The sequence below is a fragment of the Nerophis lumbriciformis genome, linkage group LG02 (assembly GCF_033978685.3).
Source record: "Nerophis lumbriciformis linkage group LG02, RoL_Nlum_v2.1, whole genome shotgun sequence".
Lineage (NCBI taxonomy): Eukaryota > Metazoa > Chordata > Actinopteri > Syngnathiformes > Syngnathidae > Nerophis > Nerophis lumbriciformis.
In genome coordinates, this window is record NC_084549.2 from 63,671,687 (window position 1) to 63,684,668 (window position 12,982).

The following is a 12,982-nucleotide window of genomic DNA, read 5'->3' on the forward strand; positions in this document are numbered from 1 at the left end:
TGCCAGAATAATAATTTTAAAAAAAAAACAGCGGTACTGTTGATCTATTTATAGTAATATGTTGTAAAAAAAAAAAAAACAGTCATTTTACAGTAAAAATGGCAAATAAGCTGCCAGTTTTTACTGAAAAATCTACATAGTTTTTTTCCAACAGTGTACGTAAAAAAAGATATACTAATCAAATGCATACACAACTTCGTATAACATTCACTGTAACAAAACCAATCAGGACCAATCAGCAATAAATCCCGGGAAGGTGAAAACAAAAGTCTTGGGACAACATAACACATCAAACACTGGTATTTACAGGTGTGGGAAATAATCCATTTTTAGACGAATCGCAAGTCAGGCATGGGCGATTGGAAAATCGATTAGTAAACGTCAAGAATCAATTATTTATTGTAAATAAAAGTAATGCAGATAATGCTAAGCCACCTCATAGAGAGATCAGACCAGTTCCTTTACTTTAGGGCACTTGTGTTGCAGTTTTGCACACATTAACATTAATTGAATAAATGTAATGGGAATTACTTCAACTGTTTATAACAAATGCACTGTTTTTAAAGGTTGCAAGGGATGAATGTTATGCACACATTTACAATAATTTAATAAATGTAATGGGAATTACTTCAACTGTTTATAACAAATGCACTGTTTTGAAAGGTGGCAAGGGATGAATGTTATGCACACATTTACATTAATTTAATACATGTAATGGGAATAACTTCAACTGTTTATTACAAATGCACTGTTTTTAAAGGTGGCAAGGGATGATCGCTTATTTAGTGAAACAATTTTTTTTTTAAACAGCATTGATATACATCAATTAAAGATGCATCAAACGTCGATTTTTAATCGATTCGTAGTTTCTGAATCATAATCGAATCTTGAAGTGCCCAAAGAGTCCCACCTCTACTGGTATTGCTCGACCCTTTAAATAATATTTTTCATCTTACAAAGACAAATGTGTGATTTTCTCCCAGTGCACAAGACAAGGTCCTTAGTGGCATACTGTGATGAGTTAGGTGTGGAGAAGGTGGTCCAACATCTACCATGCCAAGTAACCTATGACCTCACAAAATAGTGGAAGCTGCCATTTCCTGTACCGTGGGTAGAAACTCAACAAGGGCCAAACAATGTTAAATTTTCCTTTCCTTTCGGTACAAATAGACAGTTTTTAACAAAACTGGTACTTGTTTCTCATTAAAACACACATCCCTGACTTTGCCGTACATGTACACATACGCTTTAAGTCCTCTGGGCGGGCCCATCCCAACGGCTCGCTGTCGGCACGGCAACAAGCAGCTATCCTGGCTAACATCTGCTGTGCGACCCCGGGCCGCGCAGAATGGGCCTTAATCCCCACACAGAGCGATGTTGTGGGGGAAAACATTCTTTCCTTTTTGGAGTGTAGACAAACAGGGACAAGCAGCGTTTCTGGTGACCTGCAGGCGAGCAGCCGCTTGGAAGAACCCACAATGTTGTGTGTTGCCTGCCCCTGCCCTGCCGAGACCTCCACCCTCCCACCCGGCTGTGCTACGGCCCATTATGGCCGTGCAGAATGGTGCGACCGCCAGCTTCGGCAGAGAGTTGTCATCGCCGGTCCAGTTGGACGGATTTGTGGATTTGGGCTTTGGGGTTAATGAGGGGTTAGGTGGGTCATGTGCGGCGGGTTTGTGTGTCGGCCTGGGTAGAAACAGCTGCGTTGGTTTCTTGGTGTGAACCATCTTTGGTTGTCCGCAGAGAATCCTAAACAATGTTGTTGCAGCAGTTGTGGTCACACTTGAGTGAGTGTTTAAAAAAAAAAAAAAAAGTGGAGTGCAAAAAGTCAGCAAATGGCAGATTGATGCCCCCTAGTGGCAGAGAACATCCCTCACTGAGGTAAACAAAAAACAAAAAAAGTATTGCCATAAAAAACAAAAATGAGTTCTGACAAGCCATGCCAACACCCTTCCTAATATTCTGATCAGAAGAATAGATAAGGAGATCCACAGAAGAAATGAAGATGCCGCTCCATCAATCAGCCCATCAGCTGCTCTGAAATATGCATTTGTCTTAATATGAAGTTTGATTCCATCAAAGCCATTTCACGGACCATTTCCTTATGCAAACACCTCCCGGAGACAGAGAGCAAGAGAGAGAGAGAGAGAGGGGGAGAGAGAGAGGGTGGTTGAGTTGGAAGAAGAAACACACCTCCAGGATGGTTGAGTGTGTGTGTGTGTGTGTGTGTGTGTGTGTGTATTGTGAGATTTAATTGAATAGTTCTGCATCAGTGCCAAGAAGTTACTTTGTGTGTTTGCAAACGCCTGTGCTCTCTCTCTCTGGTTGTCAACATGGTCACCTACCACACACACACACTCAAATGTGCATATCAAAATAATTCATGTTAATAAGGCTGAAAATCAATCTGCCCTCACTGACTTTACATATTGCTTAGGGTTGTGCTGATAGGCATGGGCCGATTTTCGTGAAAAAGTATGTGATCGCCATTGTACATTTATGCCTTTTATTGCCGATCACAAACACTGATCCTGTCTGAGTGATACTGTATTTCTTTTCAATCCGCTACCCTAAACTAATAATAAATCCCCTCCTTCACGACAAATTAACTACATTTCTTCGTATATCAAGTATCACAATTAAGTATTATTATCACTGGAATACTAAGCTAAGAACAAGCCAGGAGCAAGCATGTTGATAACTAAGCTAACCTAGATTGAAACAACATCAAGAAATTAGTGCTTAGTAAAGTTTACGAAGTGTAAATGGAAGCCAAATTAAGCAGTTTTTAACAGGAAATGAACACTCAACACACATATTAGGGCTGCAACTAACAATTAATTTGATAATCAATTAATCTGTCGATTATTACTTAGATTAATCGATTCATAATCGGATAAAAGAGACAAACTACATTTCTATCCTTTCCAGTATTTTATTGAGAAAAAAAAAACAGCATACAGGCACCATACTTATTTTGATTATTGTTCTCAGCCGTTTGTACATGTTGCAGTTTATAAAGGTTTATAAAAAAATATTAAAAAAAGTAAAATAAAAAAATTGCCTCTGCGCATAGCATAGATCCAACGAATTGATGACTAAATTAATCGCCAACTATTTTTATAATCGATTTTAATCGATTCGTTGTTGCATCCCTAATACATATATATATACTGAATATATATATATATATATATATATACACGCACACACACACACACACACATACATACATACATACATACATACATACATACATACATACATACATACATACATACATATATACACATACACACATATATACACATTACTATATACATACACATACATACACATACATATATACATATAAAAGTTAGAGAGAGGATAATATAACAGCAACTGTTGCTGTGTCAGCATTGTCAGTCAGTCTACGACATGAAAGAGGAGGATCGGATCGATCCATAAATTGGTGGTGGCGATAAGAGTAGTATCAGTATATGATCAATACTGGAATGATTAGATCGATATTTTTAGTTTATTTTGTTGTTTTTGTTCATGTTTACCCACTCGGGCTAATTTCCTGGACACAGGAGGACTTTGAGGGCAAAAAAAAGGTTAAAATGATTAGTAAATGGTAGTTTTTTTCTTTTGTTTAGTTATTTTGTAGTTTGGACTTTGTTTTGATCAAACAATTGTGTACATAATAAGTTAGAATATTTCTTCAACTTTGGTGCAGAGTGAACTGTACATGAGATCTCACCTCATGTGCAGTACATAATGTTCAAGGACATGGCAATGAATGCACCCTGTGTTTTTTATCTCTGCAAATACTTACACATTGTATCTCGTTTAGGTTCCGGAAGAAGAGGTAGCAGTAATGAGACAAAGTTAGCATTCGTTTTCGATCTCCGCCAAAGCGATGCTCCAAGTTGGACAAGAGCGTGTGAGGAGGACGACTATTTTAAAGATCTCTCTGAACTTTAGACAACTCTGTCCTCTCTCCAGCGCTGGTATTGCTATTGTTTATATTTACTCTGTTAAGTATAGAATACATTGTTAATCTTCAATTCTCGTCACCTCTTTTTATTTTAGACAGTCTTAGAATTAAATAATTTGGGTGGACTCTTCCAATAAATAAAAGAAAATAAGGAACTAGTTTAAATATCGTGTTGATATCGTTAAGACAGCCAATAGATAAATACATAGAAAAATGTACAGTTAATACATGTGATCGGTATCAGCCAATGTCACTCATGTAAGATTGGCATCGTACTCAGCAGCATATAACCTTGATGGGAACATCCCTAGTGTTGGTGTGACATGATGAAAAGCCACCATGATCTAAACAAAACACATATACAATCTCTGACGCAGGGGCGTCACTAGCTTTTAAGGACAGGGGGGGCTTAGCCCCCAGGAGATGCACAGGATGCGAGCGAACGTTACGCACGAGCACAAAACTTCACAAACGGCTAACAAAGACTTAGAAATTATTCATTATTATTATTATTTTTTTTAAATGCACGGGACGAAATGAAATGCTCCCCGGGACGATGGCTTTTAACCATTTTTTTTCTTTTTCTTTTTATGTATTTATTCATTTTACATTTTATATTAAATGTCTTGGTTTTTCCTCCCTCTGAAAATCCTATGAAATGTTTAAAAAGCCTTCTTATAATAATACAACAGCTATTAATGTAACAATACAATAAGACAAATATATTTAATTATGTTTTTTTCATTATTTTAACAATAGGCTAATGTATATTACTTTATATAGATTCTACAAGAAACACAAAACTTAAAAACTGAATTATTTACAATTGCACACACAAGGTTTCGTGCAGCTTCACTCATTGTAAAGGAAGATAATGTGCTTCGTACACCTGCAGGACCGCAAGCAAGGTCGCAGAGAAAATGCGGACTGGAATTTGAGTGATGTGGGCATTTTCTATATGAACAAGTCAAATGGATTGGATACCGATGCACTAAAGGGGCTCTCTAACTTACGCTACGAAATGAGGGGAAACTGAGTGAATAATAACAGGTTATATGATTATTTATTTAAACTCATATTCGGGCCACTTTATAATGAATACGTATTTGTAAAAAAAATAATAATAAAAAAAAATAACACCAAATTATTTAGGGGGGCTAAAGAATATTTTATGGGGGCTTGAGCCCCCCTAAAATAGGCCTAACAACGCCAATGCTCTGACGTTTTATATCCCATATAAAGAAAAAAATATGATTTTGAGGACAAACTAAATCTAAAAACACACTTATTGCAACAAGGCAAAATAATCCAAATGTGGATCAGTGCCAAATTATATCACTTTCACCGTCAATAAGATTAATTCATAATGAATTAATAATAATCAAGCAATGTGAGCAAAACTAAAAGAAAAAAAAATCTGCATTAAAATTGTATTGATTTTGTTTCTTGACCTGTCGCAGCACTTTACAAAGTTGAAAATTGAAGTAAAAGTGAAAATTGTTTAAGTAGTTACCACATACAGTGCATACTCCTACTAATTAACAAACTGAACTGAAAAGGTGAGGGCAGTAATTATTAATTTGGGGAGTATGTCTCCCAAAGGACCTCAGTACCAATAGTGTGCGCTGTGGTCATACAGTGACACCTAGAGGGATGTAAGGGCTATTGCAGCAGCAATGGAGCCGAAAAGCTTCATTAAGCAATGTTGGACAGGACAACATATTACACACGTTTACAGGCAAAGATGCAGCAGTCATGATGACAAATGATCTGCACTCAGGTGAACGCTAACCTGCAATCTGGTCACATCTGCCAGAGCACTGCAAGGGACTGTATAGTCTGCAGGAGCAGATAAAATGTGTTGTAGGAGGTGGGTGTCCACACTATGTGAAGGAGGGGGTCACTCAGGTGCACTCTTCAGATGCAAGAATAGAAGGCCAAAAAAAAAAGGTGGCGAAGAGTGAGGAGAAAGGACAAAGGAAGCAAAGAGGAGATGGGAGGTGAGGAGGACGATGGACAAAAATCAAGCGAGCGATGTTCGAAACCCTTAACTGAACTTTTCACGTCTCTTCTGAGGGGCTTCATGCACGTTTGTCTAGGCTTTTGGTTTTGTTTTTATTCGGATGTCCCTTTTACAAAGTATGCAGGTAAAGTTAACTTCCCACCTTCCTGTGTTAAGACTAGAAAGGGAAGTCTTTTTTACCCGACTATCACTAGGGGAGCCCATTCAAGAGGCGGCAACACTAAAAACATGACTTGTTGGGCTTTAACTGGAATCTATTATGCAAAACCAACTTTTGTTACCTATTTGTACCTGCTGTCGTGTATTTGGGATCTGCATAAGTCCTGAAAACATGAAATCAAACTGTGGAGGCATGGCTGAGATATTTATAGAACAATCTTGCCTTCCCTGCAAGTTTATACTAAATGAGCGATTTGGAATTTACTCAGTTCTGGGATATTTTTCACACCAGATTATCCATAAATGGAAGAAATTTACCCAAAGCTATTTGCACAAGTCCGCTCTGTAGTGAATAAGCTCCTTCTTTTTCCTCTATCCTCTTGTTGCGGGGCAGACTGGCTCGTACATGCACACACCTCCTCCACTGTTGCCGTTTCTAATACAAAGTAACGTACAGTTCGAACTTATATCTGTCAGTGAAAAAACTTTCACACTCTGACCCGGATCAAAAATGCAATCCATCCATTTTCTACCGTTTGTCCCGTTCGGGGTCGCGGGGGGGTGCTGGAGCCTATCTCAGCTGCATTCAGGCGGTAGGCAGGGTACACCCTGGACAAGTCGCCACCTCATCGCAGGGCCAACACAGATACCTTCGTATTGTGAGGCACACGCACTAACCCCTGTTCCACTGTGCTGCCGGCATGATGTACTTCTTCCTGAAAATAGCCAATTTTCTGTGTAAAATGTGTTGGTTAGAGATTTGTTATTGACAAAACGCTTGTCTATTCAGCTATTATGGTCCCAGCACCTCAAACCCTAGTAAGACGCAGTGTTTTTAAAAAATTACTTCCGTTTGGTCTGGTTTGCGTTCCCACTTGTATTTTTTTGTCAAAGGACCAAATATGGCTCTCAGTTAAGCATATGGATAACGTTGATTGGACAGCGTAAATTACACATACATTGCCGGATAACCTCATGTATCCATGACAACACGGCGTCTTCCGGGGCATACTTTCCTTTTTATCAGGCCTGGGCAATTTTGACTCAGGGGCGGAGGGGGCGGCCAAATTTTGAGAAAAAAATGTGCCTGGGGGCTGGTATATGTCATTTTTAGGAACACTAATACAAAACCTCCCAATAATGTCTGATTGAATGCGAAAAACGTTATGACAGACCGCCTTAAAAAAACGGAATGGAATTTTTGTTTTTTTTACTGAATGTACATGAAAATAAAGAATGTGGGTTTTACAATATTAGCTATGAACGATAAAACACTGAATATTGACAACATATGAACGTCTCAAACCCTCTCGATTGACATATTTTACAATCAAGCGAAACACAACAAAAACGCAACAAACACAGCGAAATATGAACACGAAAAAAAAAAAAAAACACCTAGAATCTGATACATCACTAAGCTTTAGAATTTTTTTGTAAAACTCTCCTTTCGTGTCTGTCCCTGACACCTGCATTTCAGGCTGGCCGCTGTGGCAACACTCTGTGGAAACGCTCCCCACCCCAGTGTTTCCCACACATTCATTTATTTGTGGCGGCCCGCCACGAAAGAATTACGTCTGCCACAAATGGATTTTTCGGCTTTTGACTCGCTCGACCGCTCATAAAAGCAATGGGACTGTCTGTGAATGTTGCTTGTAGTTACACCTCCAGTGCAGTAGGTGGCGGTAGCCTACTATGCATTGTAACTCCGCCAATAGCACGTAATTCACCTGGTGGGCCAGAAGAAGAAGAAGAAGAAGAAGAAGAGGGACGGACGGACGGACGGACGGAATCAAAATACTCGCCGGCTACTTTTCATAATGATGGCGCTTCCTACGTTTCTACCTCAAACGTCCAAAAGCTGCTGAAAGCCTTGATCCAGGATGCCATGGGGAAAAAAACTTAAATGGTGCCTTTTGGCGACAGTTAGCAGCTTGGTGGCTCATAGCCGGCTAGCTAACGCTTGCTAGCGTGGTAGCATTGCTTAATTTTTACAGGTGTTATAGGTAGATAGGTTATAGCTGCATCGCTCGCGGCTCGTCATATATTTAACGTTAATCCGTGATTTCACCGAGCTTTCACTGACGGGGAGCAGCCTGACGCTGCTTCATTAACACTGCCGCTGTTTGACTCGTGGCCCGGGGCAGACGCACGTAGTAACAGTCACGTGTTACAATACCGACGAGCTAACGTGTCCAGGTTATAACCATGTTGTCAATAAACACACATGGACTGAAGCTAAATTGTCCACTGTCCACTGCAGCATGTGAATGCAATGAAAAGAATAAAATCTGAGCCAACCAGCTGTTAAAATGTTGTCCAGGTTAATGTTTTGGCCATTAAAGGCCCTTCATTTCAAGATTTCAACTGTGATCGGGCTTTAAACAGGTGGCTGACCTGTTCAGATGGGTGTAACTGCTACTGGTCAAATAATGTGAAATAGGATTTAATTTTACATGTATGCAATGCCATTTAAATGTAATTATAGATAATAATAATAATAATAATAATAATAATAATAATAATAAATACTGTGTAGTGTTGTAAATAGTCAACAGGAAGAATTTTAGTAAGATATAAGCCATGAGCACTACACAGCCAGAAAAAAACCTAGGCAGGACAAGTAAAAATATTGGGGCAAGTAGATTTGAGAAGTCAGGCAAGTAGAAAAAAACCTTAACGTTGAACCCTGCATGTGTTGAGCTGCTGCTGCTTAAGGTTAGACGGCACTGTACATAGAGTGCTTCTGCTCGTTAGTAATAAATTCTAATGTTGGATGTTCACTCCTTCACACAGATGAGTATAGAAAAATATTTTCAACGGCCGAAAAGGGCTCGACTTGGAGAGGAGGTAGGCCTACAGTCCGGACCACAGGTGCGACCTGTTCAGCAGCAGCAGGAGGAGGAGGAGGTTGACTGACTGTGGCAGGACACCTCTGCCTCTGTTTCACTTCATGTTGCTGGTAAATAATATGGTTGTAGTAGTAGGCTAAAGTTAAATTATTTAGTAATCACTAATTAAAGGGGCAGAGCTTTAAGAGACATTTTAGCTTTTATATTTTATAAGATATATTTTTTGTAAGAACCACAATTAATAAATATATTTCAGTGAATCACTAATTGTTCAAATCTGTACATAAATATGTACATAAAATGTTGTAATTATATACCAACTCCGCGTTCTTCTTGGTCATCGCCGCTGCCGCCGCCGTAAAAAATATACAACATTAAGTAGCAAAAAACACGTCAATAATGAATAAAGCAAAACATGTTCTAGACCAAAAATCACTTCATATTCTCTACTGCTCGCTAGTGTTACCATATCTGAGTTACTTTGTATAAATATGGGGAAATAACTACAAAAGTACACTTCATTCACTAACGTTACAAAAAAGATCAGTTAGAATAATACATAATGTTGGATGTAGAGAACATACAAACCCTTTATTTATTGAATCAAAGATACTGAAATTCCACGACATAGTGAATTTGCAAACAGCTAAAATTATACACAAAGCAAACTATAACCTGCTACCCAAGAATATACAACAATTCTTCTCAAAAAGAGGAGAAATATAATCTTAGAGAAAAATGTAATTTAAAACATTTGTACGCACGTACAACACTTAAGACCTTCAGTATATCTGTATGTGGAATTAAATTATGGAATGGATTAAGCAAAGCATTTAAACAATGTACTAATATGATCTACTTCAAGAAACTCTTCAAACTTAAAGTGTTTACAAAGTACAAAGAAGAAGAACCATGATAAAGATTCTGAATGTATTCATTAATCCATTCTTTCATTCTCAAAATAATCTTACTCATCTCATCATATGAAATATAACTTACTTCACCGAGTATTATTTATTTATTCATTTTTATTGTGATTACTTATGGAGTATATTGTGAATAAATTGAGAACAGGAAGTGGATAAAAGTTTTAGCAACTGTTGTGTAAAGAAAAGGGGTAGGATTAAATAAGCTCTGCTTCTTCCTACTCCTTTTCGAACATGTTGGAAAGAGAAACTGGAAATTGTGATGTATCCTGTTGTATGCTTGCATGTTCCAAATAAACTCAAACTCAAGTGCCACTTTGGTTGTTTCAGCTATCAAATATGATAGTAAAGATGACAAATTGACAATGAATGCTCACCTGGCATTGGTGGAACAGGCCCAAACTGTAGAGTGCCTTGTTGACAATATTCCTGCAAACAGAGACATTACATATCAATGAATTGATTATCATCGACATGACTGCAGAGATGGAAGTTCAACAATAAAAGGGGCAATGCATTCCAAAAGGGACGTTTGGGGTTGATGTTCACTGGCCTATTGGATTAAAAATTCATTGATTGGCAACACTAAATTGACCCTAGTGTGTGAATGTGAGTGTGAATGTTGTCTGTCTATCTGTGTTGGTCCTGTGATGAGGTGGCCACTTGTCCAGGGTGTACCCCGCCTTCCGCCCGATTGTAGCTGAGATAGGCTCCAGCGCCCCCCGCGACCCCGAAGGGAATAAGCGGTAGAAAATGGATGGATGGATGGATGATTGGCAACACTAAATTGACCCTAGTGTGTGAATGTGAGTGTGAATGTTGTCTGTCTATCTGTGTTGGCCCTGTGATGAGGTGGCGACTTGTCCAGGGTGTACCCCACCTTCCGCCCGAATGCAGCTGAGATAGGCTCCAGCGACCCCAAAAAGGGACAAGCGGTAAAAAATGGATGGATGGGTGGACTTAGAATAGGGTGAGGACGCGTAATCAACTACATTTGACAAAAAAATATCTAATTAATACATACCTTTATCGATAGGAGTCCGTTTAAAGGGAATTATAGTAACCAAGGATATAAAGCGCTAACTTACGTTAGAGATGTTTCCGGAAGTGGCTTAAAGTATTTCCGGTGATTCACTTCGTTAGCATCAGCTGTCAAACTTAAACTTTCACCACACTTTGAACATATTATCTACAACAAACGTCGTTTATACAACCAGCGACTCGGGTATACGTTTGCACGCAACGCATTGCGAATGAAACCAACGCTAAGTGAGGCTCGCTGTGCGCAACAGGCTTTAAAGTTTGTTAGCGGTTAGCTCCTCGATGCTACATGCTAACTGCTTCCGCGCCACTAGCGTCGCTACGCAACAAGCACGTCCGTGACGGCGACGCTAACATGCTAAACCCACCGTATCAACGCGTGACTTGTAAGCTAAAAAATAACTTTTTAGCGGCACTGCCACGAGTCTAATAATTTAAGAAGCGACTGGGGCGATGAGGTTGTCGTAAAGCGGGTCGCTTGTTGCTGCGTTTATCTCAACTGCGAGTACAATGATAAGAACTACAAATCCCCAAATTACCAAGATGCCGTGTTATCGTTCCAAGTGTCGCGATAGTTCGTTTTTTAAGGGCCGTCGTCCCTTTGAAAGAGTTGTTCAAAACTGGCTCGTTATTATTTTTAGGCAACAACTCAGAATACAGTTATTCCCATCAACAGTGTCAGTTACAAGATGTGGATGAGAATATTTTAAATTGGTGGGAATAACTGTATTCTGAAATGTTGCCTATAATTGTGTTTTTTTTTATTGTAAACACACCCCAAGTTAGTGCCATATCCCCATGCTTTGACAGTGACATCACTATTAAGAAATTTTCGCTCAACTAAATAACTTTGGAGCACAAAATTATTTTAACAATAAGGGGGGGAAGATATATGTCTGGCTATAAAAAAAAGAAGAAAACAAGTATAACTACAGCTGGAATAAACATTAATAATACAAATGTGTGTACACAATTGTATATCTGTGTACGCTTACCGGTAATTAATTTACCTATCAGAAGTGAATCAAAATGAAATAAAAAAATTATATATATATATATATATATATATATATATATATATATATATATATATATATATATACACACTTTATATACATATACTGTATTTATATATATGCATATACTGTAATATATATATATATATATATATATATATATATATATATATATACATATATATATATATATATATATATATATATATATATATATATATATATATATATATATATATATGTATATATATAATTTGTATTCAGAAAAAGTAAATCAAAAGGCTGCTGTGTTTCCTCTGACTAATTTACTACGAACGACTCACAACTTCAAATCGGCCTGCCGATATCATCGGCCGATAAATGCTTTAAAATGTAATATCGGAAATTATCGGTATCGTTTTTTTTTAAATCAGTATCGTTTCATTTATTTTTTAATTTTATTTTTTATTATTTTTATTAAATCAACATAAAAAACACAAGATACACTTACAATTAATTAGTGCACCAACCCAAAAAACCTCCCTCCCCCATTTACACTCATTCACACAAAAGGGTTGTTTCTTTCTGTTATTAATATTCTGGTTCCTACATTATATATCAATATATATAAATACAGTCTGCAAGGGATACAGTCCATAAGCACACATGATTGTGCGTGCTGCTGGTCCACTAATAGTACTAACCTTTTACAGTTAATTTTACTCATTTTCATTAATTACTAGTTTCTATGTAACTGTTTTGTATTGTTTAACTTTCTTTTTTATTCAAGAAAATGTTTTTAATTTATTTATCTTATTTTATGAATTTTTCTAAAAATGACCTTATCTTCACCCTACCTGGTTGTCCAAATTAGGCATAATAATGTGTTAATTCCACGACTGTATATATCGGTATCGGTTGATATTGGTATCGGTAATTAAGAGTTGGACAATATCGGAATATCGGATATCGGCAAAAAGCCATTATCGGACATCCCTAGTTCT

At 37.8% G+C, this 12,982-nt stretch overlaps 1 protein-coding gene across 1 annotated transcript in view; it reads right to left on the reverse strand.

Moving 5' to 3' along the window:
• wdpcp (WD repeat containing planar cell polarity effector) overlaps nucleotides 1-11,508 on the reverse strand; it is a 211,348-nt gene extending 199,840 nt beyond the window's left edge. The window contains exons 1-2 of the mRNA XM_072911888.1: nucleotides 10,967-11,508; nucleotides 10,320-10,371 (exon numbers count right to left, since the gene is read on the reverse strand). The gene's annotated coding sequence lies outside the window, so the exon portion shown is untranslated. The remainder of the gene's footprint in view (nucleotides 1-10,319; nucleotides 10,372-10,966) is intronic.
• Nucleotides 11,509-12,982: the final 1,474 nt, after the last annotated feature.